Genomic DNA, 12740 nt, shown 5'->3' on the forward strand with positions numbered 1-12740 from the left:
CCGACATTGCTCGTAAAGCTCAGTAATATTTTACGTTATTCTGGGCGACCACTGCACGAGTATTTCGACGGGATGGTAATGCAGAAAACCCTCGTCTACGCGGAAAAGTTGATGCCCATTAAAGAACACTTATAGTAAAAATCAAATTTGAGCACCTCTAATAACGTATTTTTACAACCTCAGCAGCTTCTGGTTTGAAAAATGTCACCGATATCGTGCTTCTTGATATTATGCACAAAGGCAAACCATGCAAGATCATGCAGGAATTTCAATATATTTGAAGAAGACCAAGTAGCTGAGGCTACCTTTACTTAGCGAATCAATATATTGATAGTTATTATGACCGATTTGATTCGCTGAAGTAACAGTAATTTTATTTTGCTACTTAAAAAAAATGGCTGTGGCTTAGCTAAGGTTAAGCCCAGGATGCGAAGCATACTAGCCTTTATTTTAACGCGACAGCGTTAAGGAGCTCGTGTCGCAGAAAAGCCGGTGTCGTCGGCGTCGGCTCAGGCGTGCGGCGCTTGCTCAGGCGCACATTTCGTTGTCGCGCCGAACGCTGCGTTGCTCGACGCGCACCGCGTCCGATGCGGGGCGCGACGCCGCGAGCGACGGCGGGAGTTGGAGCGCCGGTTCTCCTCTGTCGTGACGTCACGGTGTCACGTGATTTCATGGTCACCGCCGCGCCTGAGGAGCTGGGTTGAGCCCTCGTAATATGCTTCGCATAATAAATGCTTTGCCTATAGGAGCACACCACTTGAGAAAACAACAGTTGGCAACCAAGGCACACGGACCTCGCCAGGTTATTACTGCGCCAGCCAATCACAAAAGCAACCAAAATTGTCGTCATGCGACCTTTTCGAAATGGCGTCGTACTTGATACCAGTAGCGTCTGCCCATCTTGATTGTTTTCAGCGGCAGAAGCGATGAGGTGTGCAACAGACATGGACGAAGTGTATGGATTCTGAGAATTTCACTCTTCAAAAGCTCGCGGTGCAGTTCTTTTCACTGCTGAGCCCGTTTTACTCGTGAAACATTGCTGCCAACAGGAGTGAAATTTGACAATAAGTTGCAGAGGTGCAAGCGTTTTATTTCAGTTCAATAAAAGTTCGGCTTTCACCGTTCCGCTGTAATAGACGAGTGAGAACGTATAAAATTACACGCTTACAATTTTATTTTTGTGGTTGGCGCCAAATGTAGGCAACAGCAAAACTTTGAAGTACTAACTATTTGCAGGCTCGCGGAGGAACAGTGGTTGATGGTTATGAGGGCCTGGGCGGGGCTGCACTGCACACCTAAGTTGTATACGACTATAGGACACCGAATGCTCTAAATGGGACGGAACTTTACGTGTATTTTTTTGCCCCTAATGCGTGTTTTTTCCAGGGTCGTTGCATTTGGCAAATTACGTCTCATATTTCAGCTTTAGTTTCTATGGACTACAGTTGATGTACTCCAAGAAGTGCATACTTTTGATGCAGAACATGCCTTAAGCTAAAGGGAATGTCAAATTAGTCACATGACGTATGACCTCTTGGTGCTGAACATGACGAGGCGGGTACGATTGTCGGTAGCGGTATTCACATTCTGCGTGCATAATCGCGGGAGATGGGACAAAAACACACACACACACACACACACACACGCACACACACACACACAAACACACACACACACACACACACACACACACACACACACACACACAGAAGCACGAAACACTTCATTGTTACTCCGGTTCACCTGAAGTCCCTACACCGACACTTATTACTTTTATTAGGACTCCACTCGAGTAATAAGTCTATGTGAAACACACAGACATGTTACTCAAGCTTCGAGGAGGAAGAAGAAGTGCTAGCGCAGCGGACGCACTTCGCGACGGCTCTGCCTTAATGAATGTTTTCCGCTGAATTATCGAGTCAAATACCTGAAAACCGACCACCATCGGATAGAGCAAATCGGCCCGAACCCAGGGACACCGAGACCCGGGGTGAGCGACCATTTTTGAAGTTTTTTCGAAGTGAGAAGCCCAGCTACGCTTAACACCGACTAGGCCTATAGCGGAAGCCTACCGGCCCCCGGTAGGGTGGAAAACGGTGTCGCAGTGTAAGCCAGAGGTTGGGAAGCACTTCCGAAATGGACGTAGACGAAGCAGAAGTGGGGGAAACCCTGAATACCAAGTCGAGAGAAGAAAGAAATGATCCCGCGACCCGAGCCGAGGACGGCGACGCGGGTGGATGGATCGAGGTTACGCACAAAAGAGAGGGCCGCGCGAACGCTACCCAAGAGGCGGACAAGCAAGGCACCCGCTGGAGAAGCCCGACACGCAAAGGCGGGAAGAGCATAATGAACAAGATTCTACGAGCAAGCAAGATGCCCCGGCTACCTAGAGACGACATCAAGATAATCGTAAGACCGAGAGACGGGCTGAACATCAGAAACACGTGCAGCGCCAGCCTAGACGAGGCGATACGCAATGAAGCAGGAGTGAGCAGCGATGAAATCATCACGATCTGCCCCAACCACACGCAAAACATCTTGGTGGTAAGCACACCTGACGAGACGACGGCGACTAAGGTCGCCAAAATCAAGGAATTAACAATCAACGGGAGGAAACAGACGACCAACGCGTACGTCTCGGCACCAGAAGAGATGGCCAAGGGGATAATCCGCAACATTCCCCTCAATTACACACAAGACCAGCTCGTGCACGCACTGGTGAACGTGAGGAACCCTTCCCTGGCGTACGCCAAGAGACTGGGCAGCACGACCACCGTGATACTACTGTACGAGGGCAACAGGGTCCCCGCATGGGCGCACTTCAACAGCATCATGATGAGAGTATCCCTCTATCGGAAACAAATAGACTTTTGCAAGGAGTGCGGCAGGCTCGGGCACAGACCCGATGTGTGCCCCAGACCGGACGACAAGCTGTGCCCGGCGTGCGGTAGCAAAAACCCGGCCAAAGACCACGAATGCACACCTAAATGCAAGCTCTGCGGAGAAGCTCACCCCACGGCGGACCGGACTTGCAGGGCTAAATACAAGACGCCGTACATGGTAAAACTAAGAAGATGGACAGCGAGAAGAAACGAGGAGGAACTCTTGCGAGTAGCCGGCTCACAAGACCCTGATGGCGGGGAAAGCAACCACACACAACCATCTCCCACACCCAGATCCAAGTCCAGCTCCAGGTCCAGATCCAGATCCACGTCCAGGCCGGGAGCGCGGGGACGACCGATCTCGAGGTCCGGGGACAGATCCAGATCCAGGTCTAGGCCGGGAGCGCGGGGACGACCGACCTCGAGGTCCAGGTCCAGGAACAGGGACAGCACCGGGAGTGGGTCCATATCCACCTCAAGGGGGACGAAGCCCGAAACGAAGGGGAAGAAGCAAGAACAGACGACACCAGCAAAGGTGAGCTGGTCAGACGTAGTGGCCAATCGTGAATCGGGAAGGTCCGGCAATACCAGTAACGATAGGGGCAGGTATGATCACATAGAGGAACGCGTGAAGGAATATCGCACGGAAAACCAGCTACTCAGACAGGAGCTAGAAAAGGCAAAAAAACAAAACAGCGAATCAGCCAAAAAAATTGACGAACTACAGAAAACACTTAATGAAATACTTACCAAAATGCAGACACAATCGTCGCCCCCGTCAGCCGCCTTCGCCTCCATCTCCACCCCATCCAACGAAGCCAGGGAGGAGGAAGTGGATATGTTAGATGTAGCACACCCACTGGGCGCCAAGCGAAAAATCCCGGAGACCAAGACCAACGAACAGGTCGCTTCGGTACAGGAGGTCAAGAGACCCCGACCTAGCACAAAAAAAACTGACGTCCTTGAGGACATGCTAAACAAACTCTCTGACAAAATGGATAAAATGTTCGAGATGCTGGCGGCGCGCATTAGTGACAGCGAGGCAGAGAGGAAGGCGCAGGCCCTAAAGTACGACAGGCGGCTCGCAGAGCTGGAGAAGAAGCTCTCGTAAAGATGGCGGGCACCAAAAAGGGAAGACTCGTCATCTGGCAGTGGAACTGCCGCAGCTTCTCGAACAAAAAAGCAACAATGACACAACACATTAAATTGACCGCAAAAAGACAAAAGCCCGACGTAATCATTCTCCAGGAAACATTCGACCACGCCAAAATTGCCGGGTACGCCACCCACAAACAACGCACAAAAGGGACGGGAAGGCACATAGTCGTGACCACATTAGTCAAAAAAGGACTGGTCGCGATACCGAGAATTATGAGAAAAATTACGGACATTAGCCACATCCTCATAGAAGTCGTACCCCGCAGCAAGAAGGAGAGCAGCACTTTCATTCTGAACGTCTACAGCAGCCCATCCAAAAAGGGCCTAACACACAATTTCGAAGATTTAATAAACGAAACGTTGACCATCGCCGGCGACAACAGGCTCATCATCGGAGGGGACTTCAACGCTCCACACACGCAGTGGGGCTATGGACACTCGTCCAAGAAGGGAAAAAATCTGGCCGACCTCATAGAAAAGGCCGGCCTAACCCTTCTCAACGAGCCGGCCTCACACACCAGAGTGGGTGCGGGCCCCCATAGGGACACCACACCAGACCTAACGCTATGCAGGAGAGCCGGGAGAATCACCTGGGAGAACACCTTCGAGGACCTGGGGAGCGATCACAGGATACTCAGCATCGCCCTAGGAGAGCCCCGCGTCACGCAGGTAATAAAACATAAGTTCCGGCTAGTAGACTGGGACAAATTCCGCAAAATCAGAGACGAAAAAGAACAGGGACCCATAAGAAACATAGAGGAATGGAACGGAGAGCTGCTACGAGACGTAGAAAAGGCCACGACCGAGATGGAGTGGGGCGACTGGGAGGCTCAACGCGAACATGAAGACGACGACAACGGTGGTGGACACTCTCCGCGGATGGACAGCAGGCTCGCGCACCTCGTACAAGCCAAAAAATCCATCCAGAAACGGCTGCAAGGGCAAAAACACAATAGAAATCTAAGGCGCAAAATCGCGGAACTAAATAAGACCATCGAAGCACACTGCGCCCAGTTATGCAATCAGGATTGGGACGAGGTATACGACGCCATGGACGGCAACATCAACACGGGCAAGACGTGGAAGATCCTCAAGCACCTGCTCGACCCGTCGGGAACGAAGACAGCGGCGAAAGCGGAAATGACCAAGCTCAGACACAAGTACAAAGGAAACATCCGTGAAATGGGTGACGAAATCGTCAAGCTCTACCTTGAGAGACCTCCAGCCGTTGAACACCGGAACTACTCGGGCTCTCCCAACGAAGACCTCGACAGAGATTTCTCCTAGCAAGAAATCAAGGCGGTCCTGCAGACCATCAAGACCAAGTCGGCTCCGGGCCCCGACAAAGTGACCAACAAGATGCTCCGGAACCTGGACGACCAGGCAACGAGCCGCTTGACAGACTACTTCAACGAGTGCCGGCGGAACGGTGGGATACCCGACGAATGGAAGAGGTCCGACGTGATCCTCATCCCGAAGCCGGGTAAACCCTTAGAAATACAGAACATGCGGCCGATCTCTCTCACTTCCTGCGTTGGTAAAGTGATGGAGCATGCTTGCCTGAGTAGAGTTAACGGCTACCTGGAGTCAAACGACCTGTACCACAGCAACACGATTGGCTTCAGAAGAGGGCTCTCTACACAAGACGCAATGATACAACTAAAGGAGCAAGTCATAGATACCACGGGGCGGGGCTTGAGAGCAATACTTGGGCTTGATCTAAAGAAGGCCTTCGACAGGGTCAAGCACACTGCCATACTCGACAGAATCGTGCAACTCGGCCTGGGCGAACGAACGTATAATTTTATCCGAGATTTCCTTACGGGAAGAACAGCCAGAATCAGACTGGACGAGGAGGAGAGTATCCAGGTGGACATGGGCAGCGCTGGCACGCCGCAAGGGTCCGTCGTGTCACCGATGCTCTTCAACCTCGTCATGATCGGACTATCGGAAAAACTGGACCAAATAGAAGGAATTAATCACACCGTTTATGCAGACGACTTTACGATTTGGACCACGAAAGACGCAAGCGAGGGTGATATGGAGAACAGACTTCAAGGGGCGGTGGAGGCAATCGAAAATCATCTAGAGGGCACCGGACTTGAATGCTCACCGGAAAAATCGGAACTGCTGCTCTACCGCCCCAGGAGGTCCGGCAAACCGTCCAGAGACGTAGCGGAACTACACAAAAGGGGAATCAGATTAACCACGAGGAAAGGCACGGAGATACCCATGGTCCAAAAGATTAGAGTCCTGGGTCTCTGGATCGAAGCCAGGGGAACGAACACGGAAACTATAACACGCCTGGAAAAGAAAGTCATGGCGGCCATTCGGCTAATACAGAGAGTCTCCAACAACAGGAGGGGCATTAAGGAAAGAAACGTCGTACGGCTCGTTCAGGCCTTCGCGATCAGCCACGTCGCGTACGTGGCGGCATTCGTCCACTGGAACAAGGCCGAGAAAGACAGGATCGACGCGCTCATTAGAAAAGCGTACAGAACCGCACTGGGTCTCCCCCAATACACAAGAAACGAAAGGTTACTACAACTCGGGGTGCATAACACGCTGGAGGAGATCGCAGAAGCACAGAGAATAGCGCAACTTGAAAGACTCTCCGGAACCAAGGCGGGCAGAGAAATCATGGAAAAGATCGGCATAAACTACCACGGAATGAACGGCCCCAAGATGCAGATTCACCCAGACGTCCGAGCCGCAATTAACACGGGAAATATCCCGAAGAACATGCACCCCGTGCACAATGTCGAGAGAAGAAAATGCCGCACGAAAACGATTCTCAAAAATCACGGCGCGCGGGAGGGGGTGCTCTTCGTAGACGCCGCGCGGTACCCCCGAAACAGGGACGACAATGGTGGTGTCGGCGCTGACAAAGGTAACTCCCTCTTCGCAATGGCGGTCGTATGCACGAAAGGAAAGACCGTGACTGCGTGCTCCGTAAGGACTAGATCGTCGGAGGCAGCGGAAGAAACGGCAATCGCATTGGCTATAATCAGCGGTCGGCAACAATACAGAACAATAATCAGCGACTCGAAGACGGCTATTAGGAATTTCACAAAGGGCTGGGTCTCCACCGAGGCGGCCAAAATCCTGAACCACAGAGCAGAAGACTTTAAGAACGGCACAATTACACCCAAATACCTCAAATGGATCCCGGCACATATGGGAGAAGTTACCATGAATGCCCCTCCCAACCTCAACGAGAAGGCCCACCGAGTCGCGCGAACACTAACCCACCGCGGCACGGACAGTGACGGCCCAACACCGCGCAACCCTTGGGGAAGAGGAAAGGACTGCGGCGGAGGCGATGGAGAAGACGGAGGAGGCGAGGACGACGAAGAAGCGATAAAAGACGACAGGGACAGACTGGTCACGTACCACGACATACTGACACACTACACGAAACAAAGAGAAGCATACCCACAACCCCACAAACAACTCGACAGGTCTCAAGAAACAGATTGGAGAAGATTGCAAACCAGAACGTTCCGAAACCCAGTACACTTAAACAGAATAAATTCAACACAATATCCAGACGCAAGCTGCAAGCTCTGCAAACACGAACACGCAGACATGGCACACATCTTGTGGAAGTGCACACAGATCGGTTCAGTATACGTAGAGGACAAGATAGAACCGGACCTTCTCGAGGAGCGATGGCTAAGCGCTATGACTAGCCCAGAACTACACGACCAATTATGGGCTATCCAGCGGGCCCGGGCAGTGGTGGAAAGGCTATGCCTCACCGCACACAATGCCCGGGTGGCCTGAGCCCGGGCTGGCAACCTCGCAGGTCCTTTTTCCATTAAAGTTTTTTCCGTCCGTCCGTCTCAAGCTTCGACTCGTCAGCCAATATTTTTTCTTGCCTTTTTCATTTCCGCAGGGTGGAGGCTCCTTTATTTGGCTAAGTCCTAAAATTAAACCTATAAAAATGATATGTTTTCAACATTTCTCATCAAAATTTTGGGATGAGGGTATCGCAAGGACATCAGAGGGGAAAGTTTAAAAGGGACGCCGAAGGGAAACAGAGACTCAAGGCAGGCTGAGAAAGAATTTCTTGATAACTATATTATCGATAGATACTTGGATTTAATATTCTATAAAAATAAAGCTACATTATCACTAACAGATTATTAGAAGACAAAACACCTAGGCAACGTAGCATCAGTGTGACGTCATAGATTTCAAACAATGTTTTTGTGTTTGGAGCGCTGATGCTCAGTAAATGCTCTGAAAACTTGATAAGTTCGGTCCTTGGCCCCTTTAGAATATGGTGTAGTCCATAATTATCAATAAAAACAGTTAGCAGAGCGCCATGAAAATGCGTGACGTCACCGCATGCTGAGGCGGGAAGTTGAAGGTGGCATCACCACAACGTCGGTCGTTTACACGTGCTATACTTTTTGTTTAAATTTTCGTCGGGGTTACCCTGCCTCCTTTTAAGAAAAATGTGACACTTCCTAAATGTTATATCGTAAAACTGTGATTTGGAAATAGAGCTGAAATATCTTTTTTTCCTCTTGGCGCTCTTTTAAGCACATATACAATAGAAGCAGCAGCCGTATCAAGGCCTATCAGTGACTTGAGCGCAGTAAACAGCGCTGAAGGCGCAAAAAATAGATACACAAACAGAATGGATGTTCATTCCTATTCAGGGAATTTGCTTTCCAATCGTACGCGTTTGCCGTGGCGAGTGAGAACCAGCTGCGTCCAGTTCGAACACATTTGACTTGAAATGCTGAGGCTGGCGATTGCAGCACTGCTGTGTTTGTAGCTCTCCATTATCCGTCTCTAAAATCATCAGCCTACTGAGGTCTCCTGTCCTCCGTGGGAACATGAACGCAATGCCATGTTAGGCTTTTCTAGAAGAGGAAGCTTAATGACCCCTGGGACCTTTTATGTTTTGTTTCACAATATACATTACCATATCTCACAGCTCCGACATGGTCTAGTTTAGCCGTTTGTTTATATTTCTTCTCGCACTATTCATAGTAATAAGGTCGACATTAACACGTGACGCAGAGGTTTGGTCTGATACTGATTTATCCCATAAACCTGGAAGGACTGAAATCATCTACCTGAATCAATCAGAGCCCTCCAATATACTGTCCGTTTTCGTGAATTATTAGCGAATGCTGTAGAACTGGGAATTCCTTGCATAACAAAGAGATCCATGTAAGACTTTCTTTTTTGTTAATCCTTATCTAGCAGTGAATACCCAGGAATTCCATGTACGACCGAAAATTCTACGCCATAAATTGTTTTCCGGAATCGTCAGTTACCATTTTATGAACAAGAATTCGCGTGTTCTTGAATCCTGCTAATCCCCTCCTTATTGCTTTCGGGCCTTGAAGGTATAAATACACGGAAAAGTTGAAACCAAAAAGCAGAGATCTTGGGGTCATTCCGTATAGCTTCACTACATAGGCTTCATATTAGATAGGTGACTCTCAGGATAAGAACATCTGGAAGTAGCCGTTCTAAGCAATTGTGCAAAGAGAGCATAATGATTAAAAGCGCACCGAATATATTTACAGCGTGAGCCTTATTGCATGATTTGAATAATGGGACCAGACCGAAAAGGTCCGGTCCCATATCCCGGTCCTTTTCGTTACGCCGTCGGTGTCGTTAAACCCACATCACCGGCTCCACCTTCATTAACAACCTGTTGCAAAGAAAATGCCCGTGAAACTCATTTCACGGTGTCTCACAACCTTAAGGCAATTAGCATTCAGGCAATGTTGTTACCCGGTGTATTGGTTAGGACACCTTTACTTACAATCTGATATGGAGGATGTTGGCTGAGAACGCTGATCGCCCGAGCATAACCAGGCTTCACTGCACCATGAGAGATCACAGCGTTCGCAGCTTTGGACGGGGCAAAGAAGCCTTTCATAAACGCGGCTTTGCAATCGCAGCCAGTTTTGTTTTTCTGGCACTGTACACATAGGGACATCAACACATCGCATTTCTAATTAACTGTGGCGTGGCTAAACAGACTTCCTTTTCTGGCGTAAAACATAAGTTATACTGCCACCTAAAATAGCGCGAGTTCTCACTTTTATGAGTGGGACATGTAATTTCTTATTCATTTTTTTTATCAGCCAGAGCGAAGATTTAGGGGCTAGACGGGCTAGTAGCAAATAGTGTTAGCTAAGAGTGTTACTTATGTGGAACCATTATAGGCCCCATTTCGCGAAAATCCGGCATCGGCGTGACCAAACATGGTACCAAAAATAACCGACGGTGCAAAGATTATAAAAACAGTTCAATAAAGGCTGTGATCGTCGCCCAATTTCTCAGTGTCTCGCACAATCTGGCATTGTCTTCTCTATATGCAAAAGCTCTCGCAACCCATTTGGTGTGCAGGTCCCCATCGACACCATCTTATATCACGCGCTAACGACCCTTGAATACGAAATGGCACCACTGTTCGCGACGTATCCGTTTCTTGGCCAATCCCCTTCGTGGGTAGGAGCCACATACGTCACAGCTAACAACCGCAACACTCTCGACGCGAAATCACGATCGTATAAAATGAGGTACACCACCACCATCACGTCTGAAAGGTGAACCCCGTGCACGTTTACAATGTGCGAGACGACATGTGGATGAATACACAAGGGGAAACATTTCACCAGAGCGACTTCAATGCTCTCGCATTCGCGCACGTAAGAAGTCTTAAGTTTCTCTGCAAAACTTGGTTTTTTGCATTCAAAAGAAGCCATACTTACCTCACCCACCGCCACTGTGCATTGAACACTTGTTCCAGCGGCAACGTTCATTATCTGGCTGAGGGCGCTAACCACTTGGTAGGTATTATGCTGTGACCACGCCCGCAAACTTGTGCGGGGATCTGTACGTCACGTAGACTCTGAGAGTTGTAGCGCGCACGCGATCATCTCGGAGGCAGTGCAGTAGTGGTGAAAGGTGACGTTGGGAAGTATCGCTCGGTTTTGAAAATGTTGCGGCGTCTGCTGCGGTCGCACCGAGTTTCAAAGCTGGAGGAATCTAAGTTTTTTTTATTCCAATTAATAGGCAGAAGACAGATTTTCGTTTCTTAGGGACGTCATTACCATAGCTACATCTCGCCTAGCAAGCCATTGAGTGCACTACAAAATAAAGAATAGGAACTCGCAAACAAAATAAAGAATATACGACGTTAAAACTCCGCATTGAACTCGTATTCCGCTATCGCGCAAAAAAGAAAAAAAAAAGAAAACTGCATGGGCACAGATCCGCTCTGCTGTGACTTGTAAAGGATGTCACTGCGCACTTAGATTCCGACTTTCAGGTTCTGATACAGTGAGTCACCATAAAGTGATCTTAAAGTTCCTAAACCGAAGCGTCAACTTCATAATGTTGGCTGGCATTTGAACATCGGTGCGCAGTATTGTTAAGGAAGTGATGGATGTTTGATGGATGATGAAACGGGTGTGTTCTTAACTTCGCGGTGATTAAGCATGTCGACATGAATATTAAGATTGGCGATATTTTTATTCCTCCATTTCTCTTCTTGCAGTACGTAACCTGTACTCAGGACGCCGCTGCCGAATTCAAGGTGCGCGTCAGGAAGAGCGGTACCTGGAACTCAGGTTTTTTAACATGTGCCATCAGGGTGTGAGCTGAAAGCTATACCCGCTTGCACGAGACACAATATGTTCAGTGTTGCATTGCTTATGTTGTAGCGGCGCGTGTACGTGGTGTACGTGGTGCACAAATTGCGTGCAGTATGCAGAGGGCCAAAATCCCTCATGCTGTGCTAACTATAGCTAACTTATCTAATGAATAAAAATCGCGATAGTTGGTGCTTCCGCATTGTTAACTCTGGGTGTTCTCCGTCTGTATTAGCCGGTGTTTTCATTTCGTTTCTGCATCGTGTAATTCATTCACGCTGCAGGTAATAATGAACTATACATGTGTAGTACATCGTTTGCACTGTGAGAACTATTACCGTATCCTCCGGTGTATAAGACGGGCATTCTTTTTTCTTAGTTTTTCCGGTGGCCGGTCTTGTACAGCTTAAAAGCCTTATATGTGAATTTCTGCCCTAATGAAGATAGGAGGTGCCGTATGGCTGCACTAATGACAAAGGCGAAAGCCGGAACAGGGTTCACCTAGGCAACGTTCACTTGGCGCGAATAACACAATTTCATTCTGTGCACACAGAAATTCATGCGAGATGTGTTTCATTGATTGCCTAAATATCGGGTAATAAGCGGTGCGTAGAAGCTGAGCGCCTCAGAATGGGGAAAGTACGGCGATTTCGCGGCGAAGATAGGTGCATGCGAACCCTCTAGTACCTCGATGCAAGGAGTGCAATATTAAATAAAATGTGCGTCTCATACAACGGTGCGTCTCATATGTAAACTTTTTCGTAAAAATGGCTTCTTCGAGGGGAAGTGTATATTATACAAGAGTGTGACCTATACACCGGAAAATGCGGCATGTTCTTACTTAATATGGATCAGCAAGAAATTCTGCAAGAGGTGAGATACGTTAACGGGAATACCCTTTGCAACTACAGATACCATTGGAAACAAGAAACATGCGGGAGCTTGAAATATTTATATTATGCGTGTAGTTAGAGCATCTATGTTGTCCTTCTTGCGCACTTATGCTTATTCGAAGTATTCCTTACAATATCTCGTATCAACAACGCCTAATTTCTAAGATTCTCAAAAG

The sequence above is a fragment of the Dermacentor albipictus genome, chromosome 6 (genome assembly GCF_038994185.2).
Source record: "Dermacentor albipictus isolate Rhodes 1998 colony chromosome 6, USDA_Dalb.pri_finalv2, whole genome shotgun sequence".
NCBI lineage: Eukaryota > Metazoa > Arthropoda > Arachnida > Ixodida > Ixodidae > Dermacentor > Dermacentor albipictus.